This window comes from Pantherophis guttatus, chromosome 2 (assembly GCF_059756535.1).
Source record: "Pantherophis guttatus breed Tessera chromosome 2, ASM5975653v1, whole genome shotgun sequence".
Classification (NCBI taxonomy): domain Eukaryota; kingdom Metazoa; phylum Chordata; class Lepidosauria; order Squamata; family Colubridae; genus Pantherophis; species Pantherophis guttatus.
Genome location: NC_142064.1, coordinates 185,566,747 through 185,592,045, shown reverse-complemented (window position 1 = coordinate 185,592,045; position 25,299 = coordinate 185,566,747). Strand labels below are relative to the sequence as shown.

Below are 25,299 nucleotides of genomic sequence, written 5' to 3'. Positions count from 1 at the left end.
ACAGTCCCTTGACAGACCTGGTATTTATCCAAATAAAAGAAGACAAGTAAAAACAAAGTCTCCATAAATGGTAAAATGGTTCTTTGCTTGGATTGGATTGGCTGGTCTGGACCACACAATCAGGCTCAAATCCATTATTGGTTCTTTCCTTGTTGGGCATTTACCTCTTATAATACCACACATCCACAGGTGGTTGATTACAATGATTAAAGAAGTTTTTGATGATTCTCTTTTATCAAACTAATCAGAACAAAATAATGAAATGCATACCAGGTTCTCTGCTTGAAACCATTTCACTAAGGATCTTTATCTTATTCAAAAATGCCAACTAATGCACTACAACTTAATTATAGATTATTTACACATATCAAATAAGAGAATGTGATAAATAATATCAGTCCAAAATGTCAGCGTGAACCCTGCACTTAGTAATTTTAAACTGCAAGTACAATTTTCTGCCTGGGGAAATAGATTGTTTAGCAATAAATTTTGCTGTTTATGATTTCTTTCACTTATCTCATACACAGAACATTCTTTAATTTTGTGTGAGAGAATGTGTTTGTTTACTTCAAAAAGTAAACAGAATTCCTGTTAACCAGCATTTCTGGCTTCTTAAGGGAATCAGCTCGACCAAGACACTACACAGAGGGCAGAAAAGGTGAGTCATGGATCTTTCTGCTGGAAAACATACTGAGAATTATTTATATTATGCATATAGTGTATTATACTCTTATAAAATCACTCATGTCTCAGAGTTGGGCTCTAGGCAGGTCTAAATAAAGTGTCAGTCTTATGATGTGAGTCAGTTACTCCCGCGGACATGACAAGGATTAGTTCAGCCCTCTGTTCATTGGATCCAGTTCTCTCTTGGGTTATTAAGGCAGTCAAGGAAGTGATCTGTAGCTTGGCACATGCTATAAAGTTGGCCTCATTGAGAGAAAGAGTGACATCTTCAGTGTTGAAGGAGGTACTGGTGCATACTTTCCTCAGGATTTTTCTGATCCAGAGACTTCAGACAACAGCTGTTCTGTTGCTAACCTTCCCTTTGCTCAGAAAATGGTTGCTCTGAAATTGCAGAGAACTTTGGAATAAACAGGATTAAATCTGCACTGATGAAGACATCAGTGCTATGGAGGTGACAGGCTTTACTCTGCTGATGCAAAGGGGCAGTGTGACCCACTTCAACAAAGCAATTTGTCTCTCCTCAACTCAGTAAAGCAATTTGTTTCTCCTCAGTTCATTTCATCCTTTAAAAGAAAATCCCTAGATAAATTGATTCCAAATAGGATGATTTTGTGTGAGAAGGAACTGCAGCACTTGCTGAGGGAGTTGGTCAGTTCATGCTGCAGGAGTCCCAATTTGTTGAAATTCCCTCTTGGCCTATGTTGCAAAGAAGTCTGAAAGTTAACAGAAGAGCAACATAAATTTTTTGCTTTCTTCTTATAAGCAAGGGGGTTCACTATGCTACATGCAGCAGTTTTGAAAGGATGCTTTGCTCAAAACATCCTTTGAAATTTGCTGACATGGAAAACTTAGCAGAGGTTTCAGGGTGTAATATGGGTTGCAAATGGCCAAATAAAATGTGCAATTTTGAAAAAGGAATTTAAGATATCCCATCAGAGTGTTCCTCTACAGAACAGAAAATAAAATAAACAAAACAATATTCAGAGTGATTGTATATTTAATAGTCCCAGAGCATGCAGACTAAACTTTGTTACCAAACTCCTTCTCTCACAATTGAACATCTACTGTAAATGAAGTACAATTATTTCCCTTCCATGCATTATCCAGGTTTGACCTGAAACACAGTCAACCAAATGACTTAGTCAGACGTTCTACAGCCAATCATGCAGAGAGTTAAAACCAAACAATATAAAAAGGTAATAATAGAAAGCAAAGGAGCTGATAAATTGTGTTTAATTGTGGTGATATAAAATTACATAAGTTTTTAATTTGGAAAACATTTGAAAATCTGATTTGAACAAATGCAACTGTCAGCCCTGGAGGCCATTTTTTCTTTTGGATCTTCAGGGTTGCCACACTTAGTCTGTGGGAAACTGGGAGGGGGATTTGCATGGAGCTGTTAGAAGTATTTAGCCATAACAACATTATTTTATCTGAGAGTCAAGGACGTTCAGTCTGCACTTGGAGTGGCGTAACTGGGAGGCATCTCCGGTTGGGATGGTGGATTGATTGGACCATGTGATGGACATGTGGGTGCAGGGGAAGGGACTCCGACCTTCATTTGGGTGGGGAAAAACCGGGAGCTTTCAGATTTGGGTTTTCCCAGATGTGCCAATATGACATATTGGCACATCTCATATTTATCATAATAACTCATATTTATCTCTAATAAAATGGAACTTTGAGGAACTGCTGGCCTTGGGGTCTTCATTGGTTGGGGATGTTACTTGGAACCCTGACAGCAACAACAATTGGAATGAGAATGGCTAGAACAAGAATAAAACATCAAGAGGGCACCCAGTGGAGAAGACTTAAATCTAAACAGCTAAAAGCACTACTAAACCAGAAGTATTTTCTCCTCATCACTATCAATTGGATCCCAAAGGTAATGATATTTTTTTCACATTTTGTATTATGTTTATGGTGAATCTTACTTGTAAGAGAGACTCTTGTGAGTTGTGTTTGTATTATATTTAAAGGCAAAAACAAATAGCATTTGAACAGTGGATCACTCAGGTCTAAGGCTCAAACTGAAATACAAAACTTTAAAGAAAAGCTTAAACATCAGAAAGCTAATTGCAAATAATCTCTAGAGAGGTTAAATGAAAGACATTTCTATAGTATATAGAATGATAATACTTTGACGTAAGCCATGTCAGAAGTATGTATATTAACGAGGATCTGGGTCCGAGGGAGACCACTGTGCCTCAGATAGCCGGATGTGAGTCCCTCCTTGTGAGGTGGGGCTGTGGGGTTCAGATGGGCTTGCTGCTTACATACCTGGCTCCCTGCCGCGTGGCAACAGCCCTACCTGAGCCACTCGATGTGATAGCCACGGTGGCAGTAGATACACCCAGGCTTTTAGTCATGGGTGATTTCAACTTGCCATCCGTTGGTGAAACGTCTAAGGTGGCTCAGGAGTTCATGGCTTCCATGACGGCCATGGACCTGACCCAGTTCATGGCCCTACTCACAGGGGAGGTCACACTCTGGACTTGATTTTTGTCTCTGGCCAGTGGTTGAGTGGTCTTGTTATAGGGGATATAGACATGGAACCCTTGTCATGGACCGACCACTCACTCCTTCGCCTAGATCTTCGAACCGTGACCCCTCGCCGCAGGGAGGTGGACCCAATTAGATGGATCCGCCCCAGGCGCCTGATGGATCCTGATAGGTTCCAGACGGAGCTTGGGCCATTTCCTGAGGATCTAGCACATGACTTGGCCGAGGACCTGGTAGCCGCCTGGGATCGGGCGGCTGGTGGGCCTTAGACCGAGTCGTGCCTTTGGGGCCTCTGACCCGGTGCCGATCCTGTGCGGCTCCTTGTTTTACTGAGGAGCTGAGGGAAATGAAGCACCGGAAAAGACGCCTGGAGAGCGGTTGGAGGGCCAGTCTCGCTGAATCTGATTGAACACTGGTAAGGTCGCATATTAAGGCCTACCTAGTGGCGATAAAGATGGCAAAGTTTAACTACTTTTCTGCCTCTATTGCGTCATCAGGGAATCATCTGGCCACCCTGTTTAGGGTGACCTGCTCCCTGCTCCATCCGGGAGTGCGGGAGGATCCCTTAGAAGGCAGGGCGGAGGATTTCAGACAATACCTGTATGACAAAATCGCTCAAATCTGGGGGGATTTGGACTCTGACTGGGTAGATCAGGGCAGGGTGATGAGGAATAGTCTTGAGAATGTTACCTGGGAGGAGTTTGATGCTGTGACTCCCGATGATGTGGACAGGATTTTGGGGAGACTTAGTGCGGCCACATGTTTACTGGACCCGTGTCCCTCCTGGTTGGTACTGGCTTCCCGGGAGGTTAAATGAGGCTGGCTCCAGGGCGTTATTAATGCTTCGTTGAGTGAGGGTCACTTCCCCGCTGCCCTGAAAGAGGCGGTGGTGAGGCCTCTCCTCAAGAAGCTGTCCCTGGATCCGGCAATATTGGCCAACTACCGTCCTGTCTCCAACCTTCGCTTTATGGCGAAGGTTGTTGATAGTGTGGTCGCGCAACAGTTTCCACAATTCCTGGAGGAAACATCTTATCTAGATCCATTCCAGTCGGGTTTCAGGTCTGGGCACAGCACGGAAACGGCATTGGTTGCGTTGGTTGATGATCTCTGGAGGGTTCGGGACAGGGGTTGTTCCTCTGTTCTGGTCCTGTTAGATCTCTCAGTGGCTTTTGATACCATCGACCATGGTATCATGCTGCACCGTCTGGAAGAGTTGGAGGTGGGAGGCACCATGTTGCGGTGGTTCTCCTCCTTTCTCTCCAACCGGTCGCAGTTTGTGTTGGCAGGGGGGCAGAGGTTGACCTCGAGGCCTCTCATCTGTGGAGTGCCACAGGGATCTGTCCTCTCGCCCCTTCTGTTCAACATTTATGTGAAGCCGCTGGGTGAGATCATCCATGGCTTCGGGGTGAGATACCATCAGTACGCTGATGACACCCAGCTGTACATCTCCACCCCAGGCCACCCCAACGATGCCCTTGAAGTGATGTCCCAGTGCCTGGAGGCTGTGCGGATCTGGATGGGGAGGAACAGGCTGAAACTCAACCCTTCCAAGACAGAGTGGCTGTGGCTCCCAGCATCCCAATATAGCCAGTTGACTCCATCACTGACTATTGGGGGTGAGTCTTTGGCCCGCACTGAAAGGGCTCACAATCTGGGAGTCCTCCTGGATATGCAGCTGTCCTTGGAGGAACATCTGACGGCTGTAACCAGGGGGACCTTTTGTCAGGTTCGCCTGATTCGCCAGTTGCAGCCCTTTCTTGATCGGGATTCCTTGTGCACAGTCACTCACGCCGTCACCTCTCGCCTTGACTACTGCAACACTCTCTACATGGGGCTCCCCTTGAAGAGCACCCGGAGGCTCCAACTGGTCCAGAATGCAGCAGCGCGGGTAGTGATGGGACCAAAATGGCGCTCCCATGTAACACCGCTCCTGCGCGAGCTGCACTGGCTCCTGGTGGTCTTCTGGGTGCACTTCAAGGTGTTGGTCATCACCTTTAAAGCGCTTCATGGCATAGGGCCTAGCTATCTGCGAGACCGCCTGCTGCTACCGACGACCTCCCATCGACCTGTGTGCTCCCACAGAGAGGGCCTCCTCAGGGTGCCATCAGCCAAACAATGTAGGCTGGTGACCCCCAGGGGGAGGGCCTTCTCTGTGGGGGCTCCTACCCTCTGGAATCAGTTGCCCCCTGAGATAAGGAGAATCCATGACCTCAGTGCCTTCCGTCGTGCCTTTAAAACCCATCTTTTCCAGCAAGCCGGGCTGGCTTAAGAAGAAATTTTTTAAATTCTTTTAATCGGTTTGTGATTTCTTAAATTCTGGGCCAAATTTATATATATATTAACTGTTTTTAATATTTGTATTCTATGTTCTTATTTTGGCTGTACACTGCCCTGAGTCCTCAGGGAGAAGGGCAGTATATAAATTGGAAATTAAATTAAATTAAATTAAATTAATAAATGTAGAAGATATTATTAGTAACTTTTAATATAATTGATAGATCAAAAAAGCTTTACACAACCATAGTCAGTTTAGTAATAGATGTATCTATGACTAAATATTAAATAACAGAGGGACAAAGTAGTAGTACAAGATGAAGATGGAATTGGAGAAAAGTGTTTATTTTATCATACTATTTATTTTTAAAATTATAAACTTGGATTTTGCATACATGGAGATATTCTAGGCTGTTATTTCCAAAATTATATGCATGTCAACTTCCAGTTTGCATATATGTAATATAACACATTTTGATAGCTATATTCCTGTCTTTCATTGTAAATCATCCAACTTCATTCTAAAACTACTACTGATAAGTGAAAATGAAGCCAAGCATGGATTCATATACTGTTATAAGTATGATTTGCTCCATTTTCAGATTTGCATTCTAAATTGGTATATGAATTCAGTGGACATAGTTGGGACACATGAACTTATTAGATACTTGATTTTATTTAAACATGCAAGGGTTATTTTTTACTTTGGAAATCCATTTAATAGGAATAAACTTACAAGAGTGATTGTTGTACACAGAGAAGACCAACCAAAACCTTATTCTTCTGCCTCCTAGATATGAAAACAATACAAGGTTCAAGATCCTACCTGATTAAAGTAATTAATGAATTAATAGTTTTGATAACTCTTTTGCACAACTGCTCTGGTCAAATACATTCATTTGGTATTGAATCAACATAAGACATTAGATGTATCTTATCAAGGAACATGCATGCAATATATTTCTTCTCCCACATTAAATACCCAGTTTGGTTGAACACTACTTTTGAAACTATGTTTTAAATCTTGGTCTCAAGTCAAGCTGTTCTGATCAGACTTATTGCAACATGACTGGGACAGCAGAACTTATGTTTAGCACATGACACCAAAACCACTACAAGTGAAACATACTGATATCAAAGGATATTGTTATACACGTTTCAAATTTTTTAAAAAATGTGAGATATATAATTGTTCCACTGTTCATTTCCTGTATATCATCAAGCAGCAGTAAGATCTGGATAAGAATTCATGTTCAACTTAATTTAACTCAAATAGGTTTATGAAAAAAAAGAAGAATCCTGATAAATTCTGCCAAGAAAAACACCAAGTATTTGCCTTGTGTTCATCCCAGCTTTCCACAAAATGGCTTTATCTTGAGATTAAGTTGGCAGTTGTGACAGAACTAGGGCAATTTTAATGTTGAGAACATACCACACACACACACACACACACACACACACTCATATATACATACACAGTACACACACACATACATATAGACATCATTTTGAACCTAGCCTTTTGATCACACATCTGCATTAGCAAATAAATGACAGGTCTATACAGTAATCACAGGCAAAGCCCCACCAAGAACAATCTTATTTGTTTTCACAATCTCTCTTATACAAAAGATCTCTAGTGATCAAACCACCTGCTTCTCTCGGTGTCTTTTCCTCCAAATGTTTAAACAATTGGAACAGATAAGCAATTTAGCCTACTTCCCATTATAGTATTAACACAAAGCCAGGTAGCCTTACATTTACCAGGCAAATAATTAGTCACCAAACAATGAAAAAAGGAATCCCATCATCACCTTAAGTCACCTGTCAAACACATAACCATTTGTATCTTTTAAGACATTGCCTGTTTGCTGCGTGGGCCAAGATTTGGTTGTGTTTTCATCATTGCCTTCCAATCCAGACTCAAAAAAAAAAAAAAAAGGAAAGAAAGAAAGAAAGAAAAGAAAAGGGGGAACAATCACAGTCCTGTTGTTGCTTTGACTTGAAAGTCCATTTTAAAGAGAGCATTAGAAAATGCTTTCTTGTGGTTGACAGATCAGATTACCACAATTAAAGTCAAAGGTGTGGTGATATTTATCCTGCATGTTATGACACATGAAAGAAAATGATTCAGGGAAGAAAAATAATTACACATTAATTTGTGTTTGGCAGCTGTCTTGGCCCACAAACTAGAGATAAAAGGTATTCTTGTTCAGCAGACTCTTTCTGTTCTTAGCAGGCTTGTGTTGTAAGATGCTTTGAGAAGAGGGTTGAATGTTTGCCATCGTACTTTTTAAAATCAATTTTCTCCTCCTTTTCTCTAAGATTAGGCTCTGCCAGAGATAAATCCTAAATTAAGGGGATTTTTCCTCAATTCAAACTCTTATGAACCAGAAGGTTTATGGGACCTTGAGATTAAAAAAAAGGGGGGGGGACCCTCCTCCAGGCCTCTTCAGTTATAGCTTTTTCATTTCTGGAAGTATACATGAAATTGTTTCCTGTTAACCCTTTCATTATATGGTTGTGAACCATCTAGAATTATTATATGAGATAGATGGCCATATAATTCTTGTACATATATACATTCATACATGAACTTGAATGAGAAACATTTGCTTTTCTGGAATCCTACATCCCTACAAAATGCTATGAAAGCTTGCCTTTGTTACTGAAGGAATTTAATACAACTCAATTTTTTTTTAATTTCCATGCTTTTTTGTTAAACATTGGTGATAGACTATAGAATAAACACCTGAAAGAGGAATTTAATGTCCTTGTTACAGATTCACTGTTTAAAAATTCTGTATAGATCCATTATAAATTCCAGAGTCACTTTGGATAGAGAATTGGGCAGCATATAAAATTAAGTAAATAACGTATTATTAAATTCATATGCCACCCATCTCACTGATACAATGACTCTGGATGGCTTACAATATAATTTTAAAAAATGCTAAAACAACTAAAATTACAAATATTGAATGGAAAAGTTAAAAGTCAAAAACCAAGATGATCGGCAGCCTGGGAATAAAAATCTTCTCTACCTGGTCAGCCACTTCCAACATAGCAGGTTGCTGTCGGGCCGTAGGCCAAGCGGCAGAGCCAAATTTTTAGGTTCTTCCAGAAGGCCAGGAGTGTGGAGGCAGACCTCACTTCCAATAAAATACAGGTAAAAAGTGTTTGAAACTATGATAAATCTTCATCAATGACAGGACCATTCCTATCATTAGTCATGTTAAAGTGCATGTTCTGGATGTCATGAAAGGGCAACTTATTGATATTAATTAACTGCTTTGGGATTATTCTTGTGGCTGACAAGAAGGATTTGTGGGTTTCCTGCTTTTTGGCTGAGCTTCTGAGCACCTGACTTGAGAAAGGGGAACATCATGCACCTCAATCATAAGTGGAAAATACCTTAGAGCAATGAGAACATTTGAGATAAACAAAAGTGTTTTCAAGGCAATTGAGATGGTCTCTAGGAAACTCTTCTTATATTTTACTGTTTTTGTGGTGGCAATGACAGTGAATCCAAGGTCAGTACTTCTTTTAGGAAAGCTATAGAAAAGAGCTGAGTGGGAAGAGACAAGAGTAGCTCTCCTTTCCTTAATCTTTTGGGAGTACATGAAGAAACAGATCAAATCATTGCCTGCACCTTTCTAGATGGAGATGCAGATACCAGTGTAGTTTGTATGTCAGATCAAGCAGCTGCCTTTTCTTCAAAGGAAATCAATGTGTCAAGAGAACATTATAATAATCAAGAACTCTATTTTCCCATGAAAGAATTCTTCCCATGAAAGAATTTAATGTACATAAGTATGCAAAGGAAATTTTCATTATAGTGCTCATTAATTATATTATAAAATAGCTAAATGCTCTCTTATTCAAGCCTACTCAGAAGTAAGTCCATGATTTCTAACTCAATCTATAAACAGTCAGTGATCTACATTAATAAAGGAGAAGGATGCAAAAAATAAACACGCTCAAATTGCCTTCAATACACAGATTAGGATTTAGAAGATTCAGGGTCCACCTTTTGTGTAACTTTCTGTGAATCTCTTTTTCAGTACCCATCCTGTACCACAAAGTTGTTGTTATTCTGAGGATAAAAATGAAAGAGGAAGTGTCAGAATGCCATACTGAGTTCCTAGGTGAAAGGCAGGAGAATAAATGAATAAACAAGAAATTATGGTTTGGTCAACTACAAAATATAACAAAATAGTAATAGTAATAAGATTTATATAACACTTCACAGTGGTTTAGCTTACCCTTTCTAAGCAGTTTACAGAGTCAGCATATTGTCCCTAATCTGGGTCCACATTTTACTGACCTCGAAAGGTTGGAAGGCTGAGTCAACCTTGAGTCGGTCAGAATCAAACTGCTGACAGTCAGCAGAATTAGCCTGCAATATTGCATTCTAACCACTGCACCACCATAGCTCAAAGTGAAAAATACATGAAAAGTGTCTCCAAATATCACTATAAAAATAATATGACAGTTTTAGAACCATCTATAGAAAGACTGTACTTTGGTGACTGAACAGTTGAATGTGGATTACGGAGACCCGAATTCAAGCCCTTACTTGATCATGGAGCTTTCTGTATGACTTTGCACAAATCATCGTCTTTCAACCTTTATGTGGCTGCTATGGGGATAAAAGTAGGAGGAATCCTCTTATGTAGTGCCTTGCATTCCTAGAGAATCCATACTCTATAAGGATTTAATTATAATTATATTTGATTTCACAAAAACTTTTGAGTCTGGTGTAGAAACAAACTAATAATTTCAACAGCTGAATCAAAATAGAAATAATATGCTTCTTAGGATCCAGCTCAGGAAATGAATAACTACGGCAGTTTGGACTGCAATTTCAAATAATCTTAAAATGCAATTCCAAGTAAAGTGTGCTGAGAGAAATTACTAAAAACACATGTGGTAGCACTCATCATTCTTAGAAAGCTATGAATAAAGCTGACTAACAAAGGCCATTTCTGCTATTGTCTCAGATGATCTAACTTCACTTCTTAGGCTAAGTATCCATCAAAGGCAGTAAAGATAATCGATATAAACTGGTCCACCATCAATAAACTTTTTTACTTTTCGGCATTAAATGTCAGGTCCTAGATCTCGCTCAGCCTTTAGACATAACCAACCTTTCATTCAGAGTCTTGGATGTAACGAAAGAAAAGTTGCTCAGTGATTGTTGACACTGCACTCTAGACTGATGAAAAATCTTCCTAACTTCATGTAGAGATGAAAGTATTCAGGGCACATATGAACTCTTACCGAGCAAAGTTTAGGAAATTTAAGCAGAATCACTAGTGCTACTCTCCGACACTAAGACGGGGTGGGGAACTATGGCCCTTTCATTACCTGTGGACTTCAACTTCCAGAATTCTGAGAGTTAAAGTCCACTAGTTATAAAGGGACCTCTGCACTAAACCATCAGATAAGGAAAGAAGCACTTCTAAATCTCTCTCTTCTCAAGGGTGCCTGGTGATCCAAGTGATTTTGATGGTTCGATGATTCTTCTAAAAGTATCTAAAATCTCCACTCCAGTTTATACAAAGTCTTTTTTTTTTTTTTTTTGGCTTCCATTTTTTTTTCCATTTCCAGAGCAATTTTCTCATTGCATTTTGGATCTGGGATAAGAGAATTCTCTTATGATGTCTTTATCTGGTATTTAATGGAAGTATGCGAACACAGGACGCTCACAGACATTAAAAAAAAACATTAGTATGATACCACTGTACTCCATTCATGGAAATTTCACCAATTATCCTTCTCCTCCTCCTCCTCCCCCTCCTCCTCTTCAGAATTTTTTTCTCCACAGCACTAATTTCCATAATCCTGTGGTTCTTCAAAGCTTCAGAACAGCTTCAAATTACCTAGAAAGAGGAATTAAGCTTCTTTTCTATGATTTACCTCAATCCTGAATGGATGGTATGCAGAAAATCTCATTCCCTGTCTCTCTGTTTTCATAACAGGTATGTCTGAGTGTCTAGTGCAATATATTTGTTGCAATATTTTTAGGATCAGACTCAATAATAATATTTAGAGTTAGAGATTCAAATATATTTCTCTTTAATTATAGTAGGCATTCTATATTCACTGAATATTCACAGATAGAAGCAAGGAAAATGGCGAAGGTGGCTCCTTATATATACAAAGGGTGGAGCCAAGAGTAGGAGTGGTGAATTATGAATACATTAAGAAACAAAGAATAAGTTAACCCCTGATATCCCATATATACATTATTTACACATTAGGGAATAAGGCATTTACATCTGACAAATCCCCCTCTAAATGCCGGTTCGCTATACAACACCAATTACATTCAGATTCAGGACAATATAATACATACAATCTGGAAGTTAAGTATTTGTGCTGTTTAGAAGGTAAAGGCTTCGTCAATATGTCAGCCAATTGTTCAGAGGTATCGCAATGTACTGCTTTGATAAATCCATCTTGGGACAATTGTCTCACATGCTTAAATTTTATATCTATATGTCTGGATCTTTGTCCAATGGCATCGGATCTAGATATTTCAATGGCCGCTTTATTGTCTTCATGCATAACAAAAGGCAAAGCAGGTTTTTTCCAAACATCTGAAATTAAATCATTAAACCATACAAGATTATTTGCAGCTTTGGATAAACAAACATACTCCGCTTCTGTGGTTGAAGTGGCTACCAATTCTTGTTTACCAGTGTACCAGTAAACTGGACAGTCATTTAACAGAAAAATATAACCAGAGGTACTTTTTCTGCATGATGTATCTCCAGCCCAATCCGCATCTGCGTAACATGTAAGTCTTGGTTCTTTGTTATCACTAGGCTCTAATACTAGGCAAAAGTCCAATGTACTTTTCAAATATCTTAAAATTCTTTTGACAGCTTCCCAGTGATACATTGTTGGTTTACTAACGTGCCTTGATAATAAATTGAGTGGTAATGCAATATCTGGTCTGGTCCAATTAGATATATAAAGAAGTGAACCTATTACTGATCTATAGAATGTATTATCCTTGAATTCAGGGGAAGATTCATCAGTATTTCTAAGGAAATCAGTTTGCATAGGAGTGTCACAGGGTTTGGCATTGTTTAAATTACATTTGTTTAGAAGTTCAATAATCTTATCTTTCTGAGTAAGTTTGAAACCCTTTCTAGTTTTGTTAATTTGTACACCAAGGTATTTGTTTATTTTACCTAGAGATTTCAATGAGAAATGTTCATTTAACTTGTTTACAAAGATTTCTCTTCTCTCTCTGTGTTTTCCTATATATAAAATATCATCTACGTAGATCAATACAAACTCAACGTGATCATCACTCTTTTTGACAAAGAAACAGTTATCAGCAGTGGTAGCGTTGAAATCCATGGTTTTAAGTACTTTTACCAAGCAATCGTACCATCTTTTGCCAGATTGCTTTAATCCGTATAAGCTCTTGTTCAATAGCCAAATTTCATTTTTATTAGTGTATTGACTGTGAGGTGCTCTTACGTATATCTCCTTATCTAGTTTTGCGTGTAGGTACGCAGTCTGTATGTCATATTGGAATACATCAAGATTGAGTGTGGATGCTACTACTAGAGCTGTTTTAACACTCTCTGTTCTTACTGTGGGGGAGTATGTGTCAGTATAGTCCTCCGGATATTTTTGTGCATAACCTTGTGCAACCAATCTAGCTTTGTATAAGGTATTGCCTCCTTCTAGATTCTTAATTTTATAAATCCACCTGGTACCAATAATTGTTTTATCTTTGGGTGCAATCGCAGGTGTGAATACATTTAATCCTTGTAAGCTCTCCATCTCTTTTTTCATAGCTAGTTCCCATTTTTCTTTTTCTTCACGAGGTAGTTTTAATACTTCCTCATATGTATTAGGTGTTATTTGTTCACCATCCATATGCATTATGTAATCTTTGTATTTATTTGGTATTTGATTTCTGTTGTTCCTAATAGTTCTTTCTGGTTTGCTATGGTAGTCATGCAAATATCTTGCTTCCTTTTTTGTTAATGTGTCTGTCTTTATTTTGTGTTTACTATTTGTCCATGTTTTGGTTTTGTTTTTGCTTCTGTTAATATTTTGATTTTCTATCGTCCCTTCCTCACGAGATTTGGTATCCTTGCATTTATTCGGAAATATTTCATTAAGATGTAATTTAGACCAGTTGGCCTGTTCATGGAACACAGCTGTTCTGGAAACTATAAATTTATTATTATTATCAATGAATCTGTACCCTTTGGTGCCAGTTTCATATCCCATAAATCTTAATCTTCTGGATACGTTTTCTCCCTTTCTCCTCAATTGTTTGGGTATGTGTACGTCTGCAGTGACCCCAAATATGTGCATGTGTGCTAATTTTGGTTTCCTATTATACATCACCTCATATGGTGTCTTATTCACAATACTGGACCAGGTTCTATTTTGAGTGTAATTTGAATAATGTAGGGCTTCTGACCAAAATTGTTTGCCTAAACCAGCATCCTCTAATGTGCATCTAATCATGGTTTGTAATGTGGAATTCTTTCTCTCTGCAATCCCGTTTTGGAACGCAGAAAATGGACTAGATGTGTAATGTAACATTCCTCTATCCTTTAACCATTGGGAGAATTCCTTAGACATGAATTCACATCCCCTATCTGTCATAATTTGTTTTATTCTGATATTATGTTGTGTTTCTATGCGTTTATAAAATTCCTTAAATTTTTGAAAGGTTTCATCCTTGTGTTTTAATGTGTAAACAAAACCATAGCGACTATAATCGTCTACTATTGTTAGGAAGTAACGTTTTCTATAAGTGATTGATGGAGTTAATGGACCAACTAAGTCCATGTGTACTAAGTCAAAAATTTTGTTAGTTGATCTGGTGGATTTTTTTGGCCTGGGACTAGTTTTTAATTTAGTAGATTTACATACTGAGCATTCCAAATAATTTTCACAATTTTTTATTTTGACACCTTCAGCGTGTTCAATCATTTTTTGTACTACAGGAAAACTTGCATGTCCTAACTTCCTATGTAAGATATGAGCACACTCGTCATGTATTGGTTTACCTATTTTTGGTTTCTTCTCATTGTGTGTATCTGTGTGACCATGAGATATTTTACATTCATCATTGTCACTGTTACTAATATTTTCATCATCTGCCTCAATGCAATCTTCCATATTTGAATCAATGTTATGTAACCATCTTTCTTTTGTTATCAGATAGGGTAGGCCTCCTTTAATCATCACAGTGCCTACATTAGTTTTATTCTTCTCTAAAGTTGCTTTTCCCTTTGAGAAAACTATATTGATGTCAGAATCTCTGCTTAATTTTATGACACTTAGTATGTTATGAGGTATTTCTGGTATTAACAATACCCCCTCTATTTTTCCTAGACCAGGCAAGGTCACATTCCCTCTGCCTAGTACTTGAACTTTTTCTTGGTTAGCTACTTTTATTACAAACTTATCTTCAGTAAATGAAGACAATATATTTTTGTTATTAGTGGTGTGATTAGTTGCTCCAGAATCAATAAGCCAATTATTGTTCTCATTTGGTTGCGTTTTGGTGCTATCTTGTTTATTTAGTCCATTCAGTGAACCAGATTTTCTCTCTTTTGAATTTTCTCTGCCCCCTCTATTTTCTCTGTAATTTGGTGGGCTTCTATATTTATGTCTGTCTGTGGAAGACTGTCTATAATTGTATTTATTCCTATATTCTGACCTATTTCTTTCTTTTGAGATTTTGGGGCAATCTCTTCTATTGTGTTCTCTGGACCCACAATTGTGGCATTTAAAGGTTTCATTATATTTTTCTTGGAAAGCTACCTTCCTAAAAGGTTTGTGTTCTGTGTGATTGCTATAACGATTTTTTCTTGAATTGTCTTCTGCTATCAATTTGTTAGATAGACTTTCTATTGACAAATATCCTAGATTGATGGTGTCTAAGTGTGACATAAAACTATCCCATGATGAATCAAGTGAGTTGATAATAATACTTTTCATTGTTTGATCTGAAATCACTTCCCCCCTCAAATGCAGCTCAGCTCTTATTTTGTTTAAAGATATTAAATGCTCACTTATGGAAACCCCTGGTTTTACTCTGGAAGAAAAGAAGTCCTTAGACATTCTTGTGGTGGTAGCTACACTATCGCTGTGAAACAAATTAAACATGCATTGAATTATTTCTGAAACAGTTAGGTTTGGTTTGATGCTATGATACATTGCAGGAGACACGCTAGATATTATTAAGAAAAATGCCTTATGGTGTAAACAATCTATTTTTAAAGTCCAAGGTCTTCTTGGGGGACTAGTGATAAAGAATAGTAAATTTTCTTTCATAAATACAACTTGGAGCTGTTGATACCATTCTTGTAAATTAATGCCATCAACTCTAAGTTTTGGGAAGTCACTGGGTAAGTTACCCACATTATTTTGTCCATTACTTACAACCTGAGGCAGTCCGTGGTCTCGCAAGTGTAGAAAATTGCAAAACGGCATGGGAATGCTCGCAACGAGTCTGCGCGGTTCTCTGGCCAGTTCAAGTCTTTCCGGACCGTCTACGTAGTTTCGCACATGCGCGCTGTTCATTTCTTCTTTGACGTCGTCGTGGAAGGTTCTCTCCATTGCAGCTCGCTCGCTCCGTTCCTCTTCAGACGAGTCGGTCTCTGGCTCGGTCTTAGGAGTTCTGATGGCGGCGGCTGTTCTTTTCTTTCTTTTGGGTGCGTTGGCACTTGCTTCGGTCTGCGGTGTAGGGCGGAATCGACATGGCTCTCTGGGCTCGGGCGTCGTCGTTCTCGAAGTCAGGATGGGAGCGTGCAGGTCTTGAAGCATCGGCTTGTTCGCTTGCTTCTTCGTTGGCGCTTTGGAAATTTTTAATTTTGGCCCGAATGCGGCAAAAAGCGTCTTCATTGCTGACTTTACTTGGGATTTCGTTAAGTCGTTTTCATTTTCTGATTCTGGCTCTTCCGAAGAGTTTGAATCCTCCTTTTCACTTTCGTTGTCTGATAACGTTTTTGGCGCCAGAAATTTTGAACTGAGCATTTTGATTGGCTCTGCTTCGCTCACTTTGGAGGCTTGTTGAAACCAAGATGGCTGCCATTCAAAATTTCGCGCGGGATCACATCTTTTCTTTTTCATAACGACTTTCTCTGTAGTCACATCACTCACAGTTTTTTGGTCTTTGGGTTTCTCTTTAGCGATGTTTTTCTCTCTCGCTGCTCCGCTGTTCTTCAGCATTTCTTGGAGGTTCGCGATGAGGCTTTCATCATTCTTCTGGCTTTTTAAAATCTTTAGTATCTCTGACCTGAGTTCGTTATTTTCTATTTCGATTTCTTCCTGGCCATCATTTTCATTTATTAGTTTTTCTTCTTCAGTGGTGTATTCTTCGGATTCTCTCGAAATCGCGTTTGTGGATTCGTTGATTATTTCTTGTTCAGTTTCTATTTCTTTGCTGTAGGCCCTGGTGTTGGGCCTATCTTTCTTGGACATTTTTAGTTATTTATTGAGTCAATTAACCATCCTCTGCTACCAGTTTGTTGCAATATTTTTAGGATCAGACTCAATAATAATATTTAGAGTTAGAGATTCAAATATATTTCTCTTTAATTATAGTAGGCATTCTATATTCACTGAATATTCACAGATAGAATCAAGGAAAATGGCGAAGGTGGCTCCTTATATATACAAAGGGTGGAGCCAAGAGTAGGAGTGGTGAATTATGAATACATTAAGAAACAAAGAATAAGTTAACCCCTGATATCCCATATATACATTATTTACACATTAGGGAATAAGGCATTTACATCTGACAATATTGTTTTACAGTACACCATAAGAATAGGAAACTATATATTTAGTTTCCTCTTCCATCCCATTTTGCATAGGTTAGTTTTGTTTTTGCCCCTGCCTCTTGAATGTTGATCTTGTTTGTCAGGGTAAGTTTTACTTATGTTCACTTAAAGAAGGATGGTTCAGTACATGCAACTTTGTATTGATATACCTTATTATTCCTCCTCCTCCCTCCCCTCTCCCCCTCTTCTTCCTCCTCCTCCTCTTTTTCCCACAATAACAACCCCGTGAGGGCTGAAAGAGTGTGACTGGCCCAAAGTCACCCAGCTGACATTCATGCCTCAGGCAGGACTAAAACCCATAGTCTATTGATATGCTTACCACCTTGAAATACTTATAAAGTAATAAAAGTGGGATAAAAATATAATAAATAAATAAATACTTATATGAGTAGATAGTAATCATATTGTAACAGTGTGGCATATGGAAATATATCTGAAGTAGTCGACCACTAAATACTTAGCTATAAAAGTATGCTGTAAACCTCTCCTGTATCCAAATTGTCTAGTACATTTTTCCTACCTTGGAAAGATGTTTCAAATCAGATCCATCATTCTCTCTGAGGTTACATGGTTCTCATAGTAGTTCTTCTAGGAAGCAGGCCAAAACCACTAGGAGGTTCATAAACAAAACAAGGGAGAGAAGTTTTAGTTGTTTCTTTCTTTCTTTTTTTTAAAAGCAGCCTTGCAATAATTTTATTCAAGGAAATAAATTTAGCATATCCATAGTAATTCTGAAAATAGAAAACAAGAAACCTCTTTAGTATTCAAAGAGAAGAAGAAAAGAAATGGAAACACATGAAACAAATTGGAAGATGAAAGCTAATAAAAGTAAATGAAAGGAAAACCTTTCTCGCTCTTGACTCCTCACCCCATTTTACTGCGTGCTTTTTGTTATTATGTTGGCCTAAAAGCAGCAAAAAGTCAAATGAAGATAATTTTAAACTGCAATTTGTTCATCAATTTAAGACTTGTAAATTTGTGGGAATAATAAAAGCATTGTCCAGAAATGGGCATGACCACAAAGTAATACTGTACATTTTTTAACAGTGTGGTCTGTATGTCTCACACGATACATTGTTGAAATGAAATATGAGCAGACCTTAAAATTCCTGCATAAAAACAATTGTCTGGAAGCCATTTTGAGCACCCAATGAAGAGGAGAGTATGACTAACAAGTAAAGTCAACTGTGAAGGTTACTCTAACACCAACAGATATAGCATATTGAATTTCTATCTTATCTATATCTCTATTTGTGGCATAAGTTTAAAGAACCAGGGCTGTACACTGTTCCACTGTCCCTAGGAGTTGCATCCCCCAACTGTAGGCTAACCACAACAAATCTGGATAACAAAAATCTTGATGACCATTTATGTCAGAAGAGGGAGGGAGGAAGGGAGAGAAAAAGAGAGAGAGAGAGAGAGAGAAAGAGAGAGAGAGAGATCTAAATATACTGGCATTTGAAAGTTATCCAAGGGTTTGGAGGCCTGAAACAATAACATCACCCCCTACAAAACATCTCCATGGTAACAGCTGACACAAGACTTGAGAAAATGGTTCTGCAAACATCCTTATCATGTAGTGGCATGTATAAAGGCAAGTGCTTGTGAGTAAATAGTCATTTGCAGAAAGTTGTGCCTAAAATGCAGAAGGAAGGGCTGCCCAGGATATGAACCTAAAGGAGGTGTGAGAAGTACTGGCCTGAGGAGAGTGGCCTGCCCATGACTAATGCAGAGGCAACCCTGAGTTATTCATGGGCAAATAGGTCAGATCATTCTAACTTGTGACCTGCAAGCCAAAGGCAACCTATCTGGTCAGGTACCTGGCTTCTCTGTGGTTTGCCTAATACCTTATTTCTGTATATTCAGATAAGAGTGGGCATATCTGAAAACATAAAAGGGGATGCAATGGCTCAGATATTAAAGATACTGAGTGTTAAGTCCTCACCGCTACGACGCAGGCAGAAGACTGCCTTGTTACTGCCCTGCCGTGATTGGTTAAAGCGCACTGGGCTAGTAAGCGGGAAAAGCGGAGCTGCGTGATTGGCTGTTCTCTAGACTGGTTGTTATTTAAGGAGCTGTCAAATCTTTCGTTCCTTGTTCCGAGGCACCGGTTGTGCCGTTCTTGTTATTAATAAAGAATTTGTTGCCTAGCCTTGTCTCCATGCCTAGTTCTTCAAATAGAACATTGGCGACGAAGGTGGGATACTAAGGCGATGGCTGGACAGTACGTATTTCAGCCACCTACGACCACCGACCATGTCGACGTTCTTGCCAGTGTTTTCCCCGTTCGTGCCAGCTACCGAAACGTGGGACACTTACATGGAACGCTTTGAGTGTTTCCTTCAGGCGAACGCGCTGACTGATCTTTCTAGCGCTCGCAAACGAGGCTATTTCCTCAGTTCCTGTGGGAGTGAGATATTCGGCACGGCCAGGGCTTTAGCAGCCCCACAGCAAGTTTTCGATGTTCCCTGGGAGACGTTGTTGGACAGGCTGAAGAAACATTTTTCCCCTGCCCCATCCCGTATTGCGCGCCGGCATGCCTTTTGGCAGCGTGCACAAACTGAGGGAGAGTCAGTGAACGACTATATGGCGTCCCTGCGGGCAGCTGCGATCCACTGCGATTTTAGGGACCTGGATGACATGCTGCTGGATCAGTTGGTCTGCGGAATCAAAGACCTAAAACTACAACGGCGTCTCCTGGCACGGTCTGAACTGACCCTGCAGGTAGCCCTGGATGAAGCTAGGGCTGCTGAAATGTCAGGCCGTTCGGCCGCCGAAATCCAACGATTCCAGGCTTCCGTTGCTGCCGCCTCAAAACCCCTGACAGTCCATTATGAAGAGGACCTAGCTGACTCCTCCGATGAAGAGGGAGAAGTGAGCCGCCTCAGGGCAACCCGACGGAAGCTGGGGACGTCCAACAAGCCCAAACAGCTTGCCCAGGGCAATTGTTTGGGTTGTGGCGGCAACCATCGCAGAGCCGACTGCAGATTCAAGACAGTCGTTTGCCGCCGCTGCGGAAAAAGGGGTCATCTATCGAGGGTCTGCAGAGCGCCTACTCCTATGCCTGAGACCGCGACCGCCCCGCTGAATGATCGACGCCGGGGCCGGAAGGCTGCTGTTCGACGCGATGAGTGTTTTGCCGTGACCCGCTACGAGGAGCCACGGGATGTTGCTGTGAGCCACGCCACCTCTGTTTCCTCAACCAACAAGCTTTTCCTCACGGTAGTTTTGGAGGGAGCGGCTTGTCGCATGGAGGTCGACACCGGCTCCTCCAAGTCCCTCATAGCGTGGTCCACTCTTACCAAACTACTTCCAGGGGTGTCCCGACACCGGCTCAAGCCGTGCCCAGTCCTTTTAAAGGACTATCAAGGGAAGACCATCTCCACTTTGGGATATGGCACCTTTCAGGTGTCCTACCAGTCCTTCTCCGGCAGGTTGCCGTTAATTGTGGTGAAGGACAAATTACCAACATTGCTCGGACTAGATTGGTTTGCCGCCTTAAACTTAACCATTTCCGGCGTGCATTCATTATCCCTTGATATTTCATCCATTCTGGCCCGCGAGTTTGCTGATGTTTTCTCTGATCAATTGGGCAAATACACGGGCCGGCCCATATCATTTACTTTAGACCCCCAGGTGATGCCAGTTCGCCTCAAACCAAGAAGGGTGCCGCTAGCGTTGAGGCCACGGGTGGATAAGGAGCTGGATAAGCTCATAGCCCAAGGTATTCTGGTTCCCATTGACCATTCTAGTTGGGAGACCCCAATCGTCATTCCCTTGAAGCAGGACGGATCCATTAGGATCTGTGCCGACTATAAGTGCTCCATAAATAGGGCGTTACAGGCCAACCCCTACCCGGTGCCGGTGGTGCAGCACCTGTTGCACTCGCTGGGTCACGGCCGGGTGTTTGCTAAGCTGGACCTGGCCCAAGCTTATCAACAACTCCCCGTTGATGAGCCTACGGCCATGGCCCAGACTATAGTCACCCACCGAGGTGCATTTAAATGCACCCGGCTTCAGTTTGGTGTTAGTGTGGCCCCGGGAATATTCCAAAGCATCATGGAACGATTGCTACAAGGAATTCCCGGGGTAGTACCTTATTTTGATGACGTACTGGTCTCCGCTAGAGACCAGTCCGATCTCCTTGCCAAGCTGCGGGCCGTCTTGACCCGGCGCCGGCCTCCACCTCAAAAGACAAAAATGCGTCATTGGGGTGCCTCAGGTGGAGTTCCTGGGGTTCCTCATTGACGCCCAAGGGATCCACCCCACTCCGTCAAAGATAGCGGCCATTAAGCACGCCCCCGCACCCACATGCAAGGCGGAGCTGCAGGCATTCTTAGGGCTCCTAAACTTTTATTCTGTGTTCCTCCCACATAAGGCTACGTTGGCCGAGCCCCTGCACCGCCTCCTCGATTCAAAGACGCCCTGGGCATGGAGTCGCTCTGCTGCCGTGTCATTTCAGGCTGTCAAAGACGCTCTGACGTCACGGGCTGTGCTCGTCCAATACGATGCCAGCCTTCCCTTGTCCTTGACTTGCGATGCCTCGCCTTATGGTTTAGGCGTGGTTTTAAGCCATATTCTACCATCGGGTGTCGAAGCCCCGGTCGCTTTCTATTCTAGAACATTGTCTGCCCCAGAGAGAAATTATAGTCAGCTGGACCGTGAGGCCCTGGCGATGGTCGCCGGGGTCAAGCGGTTTCACGACTATCTCTATGGCCGGCCCTTCACCCTGGTCACCGACCATAAACCCCTGTTAGGTCTTCTCTCTGGGGACAGACAAACGCCTATCATTCTCTCGCCCCGCATGTCGCGCTGGGCTGAGTTCCTGGCTGCTTACACTTACCACCTTGTACACCGGCCTGGCTCGGCCATCGGCCATGCCGATGGCCTCAGCTGTTGCCCAATACCAGCCTCCGACACTGACCCAGCTCCCACAATGTCGGTCCTCCTCATTGAGGACTTCGACTTTCCGATTACTGCTTCAGACATTAGTGCAGGGTCAGCTAAGGACCCTACCATTTCCCTAGTGTTAGACTGGGTCCGCCGGGGTTGGCCTAAGAGACCTGTACTGGCCGAACTTATTCCCTACCTCCGCAGACAACACGAGCTCTCCACCCTTAAGGGCTGTCTCCTGTGGGGCAACAGGGTTGTTATTCCTCCGGAATTACGCCGCCCCGTTCTAGCCCACCTCCATAACTCACACCCGGGCATTGTCCGAATGAAGGGCCTGGGCCGCAGCTATGTGTGGTGGCCCGGCCTGGACAGCGAGATCGAACAGTGGGTAGCCACTTGCCCCCAATGCCAACTATCCAGGCCAGCTCCTCCGGCGGCCCCAGTTCGGGAATGGGAGGCTCCCCGGGCCCCTTGGGCACGCATCCACATGGACTTTGCCAGTCCATTCCAGGGACACACATTCCTAGTGGTCGTAGACGCCCACTCTAAGTGGGTGGAGCTGGCCGACATGACAACAACAACAACGGAGGCAGTCATCAGGGTTTTAGAGGGCCTGTTCGCGACGCATGGCCTGCCCGATACCATAGTTACCGATAACAGGCCCCAATTCACATCGGCACCTTTCAAGCGGTTTGTGGCCAAGCTGGGCATTCGCCACACCACCACAGCCCCGTTCCACCCGGCCGCCAATGGACAGGCGGAACGGGCCGTGAGATCTGCCAAGGAGGCCTTGAGCCGCCTGGGTCCTATCAATTGGCACCAAAAAAATCAATCAATATCTCCTAGCTCAACATACTACTCCCTGCCCGGTCACCAAGGCCAGTCCGGCGGAAATGCTCATGGGACGGCGGCTCAGGACAGTGTTGGACCGCCTGCACCCTGCGTACGCACCAGATGTCCCAAAAGAGTCTTCCTCCCATTGTTGATCTTTCGCTGTAGGGGACCCAGTCTACGCTCAAAACTTTGGAACTAGCATTAAGTGGGTTCCGGGCCATATCAGTCAACTAACCGGGCCCTACTCTTATAGGGTCCAGCTCACCGATGGACGAGTTTGGCGGCGGCATGTGAACCAACTCCGGAGGAGAGTCCTCCCAGGGACCAGTTTTCCCTGTGAACAGTCAATACCAGCCGATGAGCACATTCAGCCGCACGAAGTACCCAAACCATCAACACACATTCCGCCTAGCACCACTACTCAACCCGAAGCGTTCTCGTCGGCAAACTCACCTGTTCGTTTGAGTTCTCCCGCGACGACAGTTGTTCCGCCCTCGTTGCAGCCTCGGCCTACCAGCTTGGTGGAGGACAGCAGGTCATCTCCGCCTCCATCGGAAACCGGCCCTGAACTGAGGAGGTCTGGGCGGAGCCGACGTAGGCCGACGTACTTGGAGGACTACGCATGCGCCATCCGGGTGGGAAGGAGTGTTAAGTCCTCACCGCTACGACGCAGGCAGAAGACTGCCTTGTTACTGCCCTGCCTTGATTGGTTAAAGCGCACTGGGCTAGTAAGCGGGAAAAGCGGAGCTGCGTGATTGGCTGTTCTCTAGACTGGTTGTTATTTAAGGAGCTGTCAAATCTTTCGTTCCTTGTTCCGAGGCACCGGTTGTGCCGTTCTTGTTATTAATAAAGAATTTGTTGCCTAGCCTTGTCTCCACGCCTAGTTCTTCAAATAGAACACTGAGCTTCTCAGCTGGAAAGCTGACAGCCCAGATTCAAGACCCAAATGCCACACAGCAGGGCATTCCTGCTCCAGCTCTTCCCCACCTAGCACTTTTGAAAGCATGTAAATGCGAATAGATAAATAGGTACCATTTTGGTGGGAAGATAACAGCATTCTGTGTGCCTCGGCCACATGTCCACTATTGAGATAAGCACCACCCCCTAGAGCAGGGGTGTCAAACCCGCGGCATCACGACGGTGTCATGTGACGGATTGGGACTTTTTCCCCCTTCTCTTAATTGACTGGGAGTGGAGCCAGTATGTGATGCATGTGGCCCGTGGGCTGCGAGTTTGATACCCCTGCCCTAGAGTCAGATATGACTGAATGGGAAAACCTTTATCTTTACCTTTACCTGAAAACATGATCAGCCCCAGTTCCCATTATTTTAGTATTCAGCTAATTTTAGTCCATTTCTATATCGCTTTCTATATTTAAACATACATGTCCACACTATTCCTTGAACTAGTGTAAGCAATTTCTTTAATATAAAGCAGTTTGGTGTAATGGTTAAGGCATCCAGCTAGAAACTGGAAAACTATGAATTCTAGTCCTATTTTAGGCATGAAAGCCTGCTGGGCCAGTCATTTTCTCTCTTAGTCCAACTACCTGAAAGGATTATTGTTGTGGGGAAAATAGGAGGATGGAAGAACATTGTGCATGCTCACTGCTTTGAGTAAAAATAATAAAGCTAGGATGGATGGATGGATGGATAGATAGATGGATGGATAATAGGTAGGCAGGCAGGCAGGCAGGCAGGCAGACAACACATGATAGATAGCATGTTTGAGCATTTTTTCCTCATATATATAATGCATAAACACATACATTCACACACAAATTTTATCACAAAAAATTCCAAAATTTGCATGTTCAGAGATGTTGATTTCCAGCCATTCATACAGATTTAGGCTTGCTTTAAAGGGTGAACCAGCAACTCCAGCAAATCCTGAAGAGTCACGGTTCATGTGGAAGGTGGGATAATCAACAAGTGAGTTAAATGCTGGGCAGTTCTGCCTTCTCAATTTTGGGATTGGAATATCACATCTGCTGCTCTATTAAAATTTCTCTGTTCTCTAAACTTTGTCCATATGATTTCTTTTCATGCTCCAACTGCAAAACGTTCTTTGTCAAATCTCACATCAGTGAGATGCAGTCAAATGCTTCAAGAATCAATGTGTAATTTTGCATATATTAGCGAGTTTATTAAAGATTTGAGTTGGTTGTAGAACTGCCCAACATTAGGATTATTAGAGGACAAGCATGAGAACAAATTCCCATGTCTTCTGGATCAGAAGGGTCAAATTACCAATGAGCAATTACCAACCTTTT

The 25,299-nt window shown here is 41.9% G+C and overlaps 2 long non-coding RNA genes across 3 annotated transcripts in view; one reads left to right on the top strand and one right to left on the bottom strand.

Moving 5' to 3' along the window:
• Positions 1 to 405: 405 nt before the first annotated feature.
• On the top strand, positions 406 to 6,311 carry LOC117660586 (uncharacterized). The gene is made up of 4 exons (XR_004589717.3): positions 406 to 658; positions 1,792 to 1,880; positions 2,371 to 2,569; positions 6,255 to 6,311. It is a non-coding gene; the product is annotated as an uncharacterized LOC117660586 (long non-coding RNA).
• LOC132710847 (uncharacterized) overlaps positions 6,118 to 25,299 on the bottom strand; it is a 40,047-nt gene continuing 20,865 nt past the window's right edge. For both annotated transcript variants that reach the window (XR_009621580.2, XR_015732550.1), the window contains exons 2-3: positions 17,821 to 17,909; positions 6,118 to 9,556 (exon numbers count right to left, since the gene is read on the bottom strand). This is a non-coding gene — a long non-coding RNA (uncharacterized LOC132710847). The remainder of the gene's footprint in view (positions 9,557 to 17,820; positions 17,910 to 25,299) is intronic.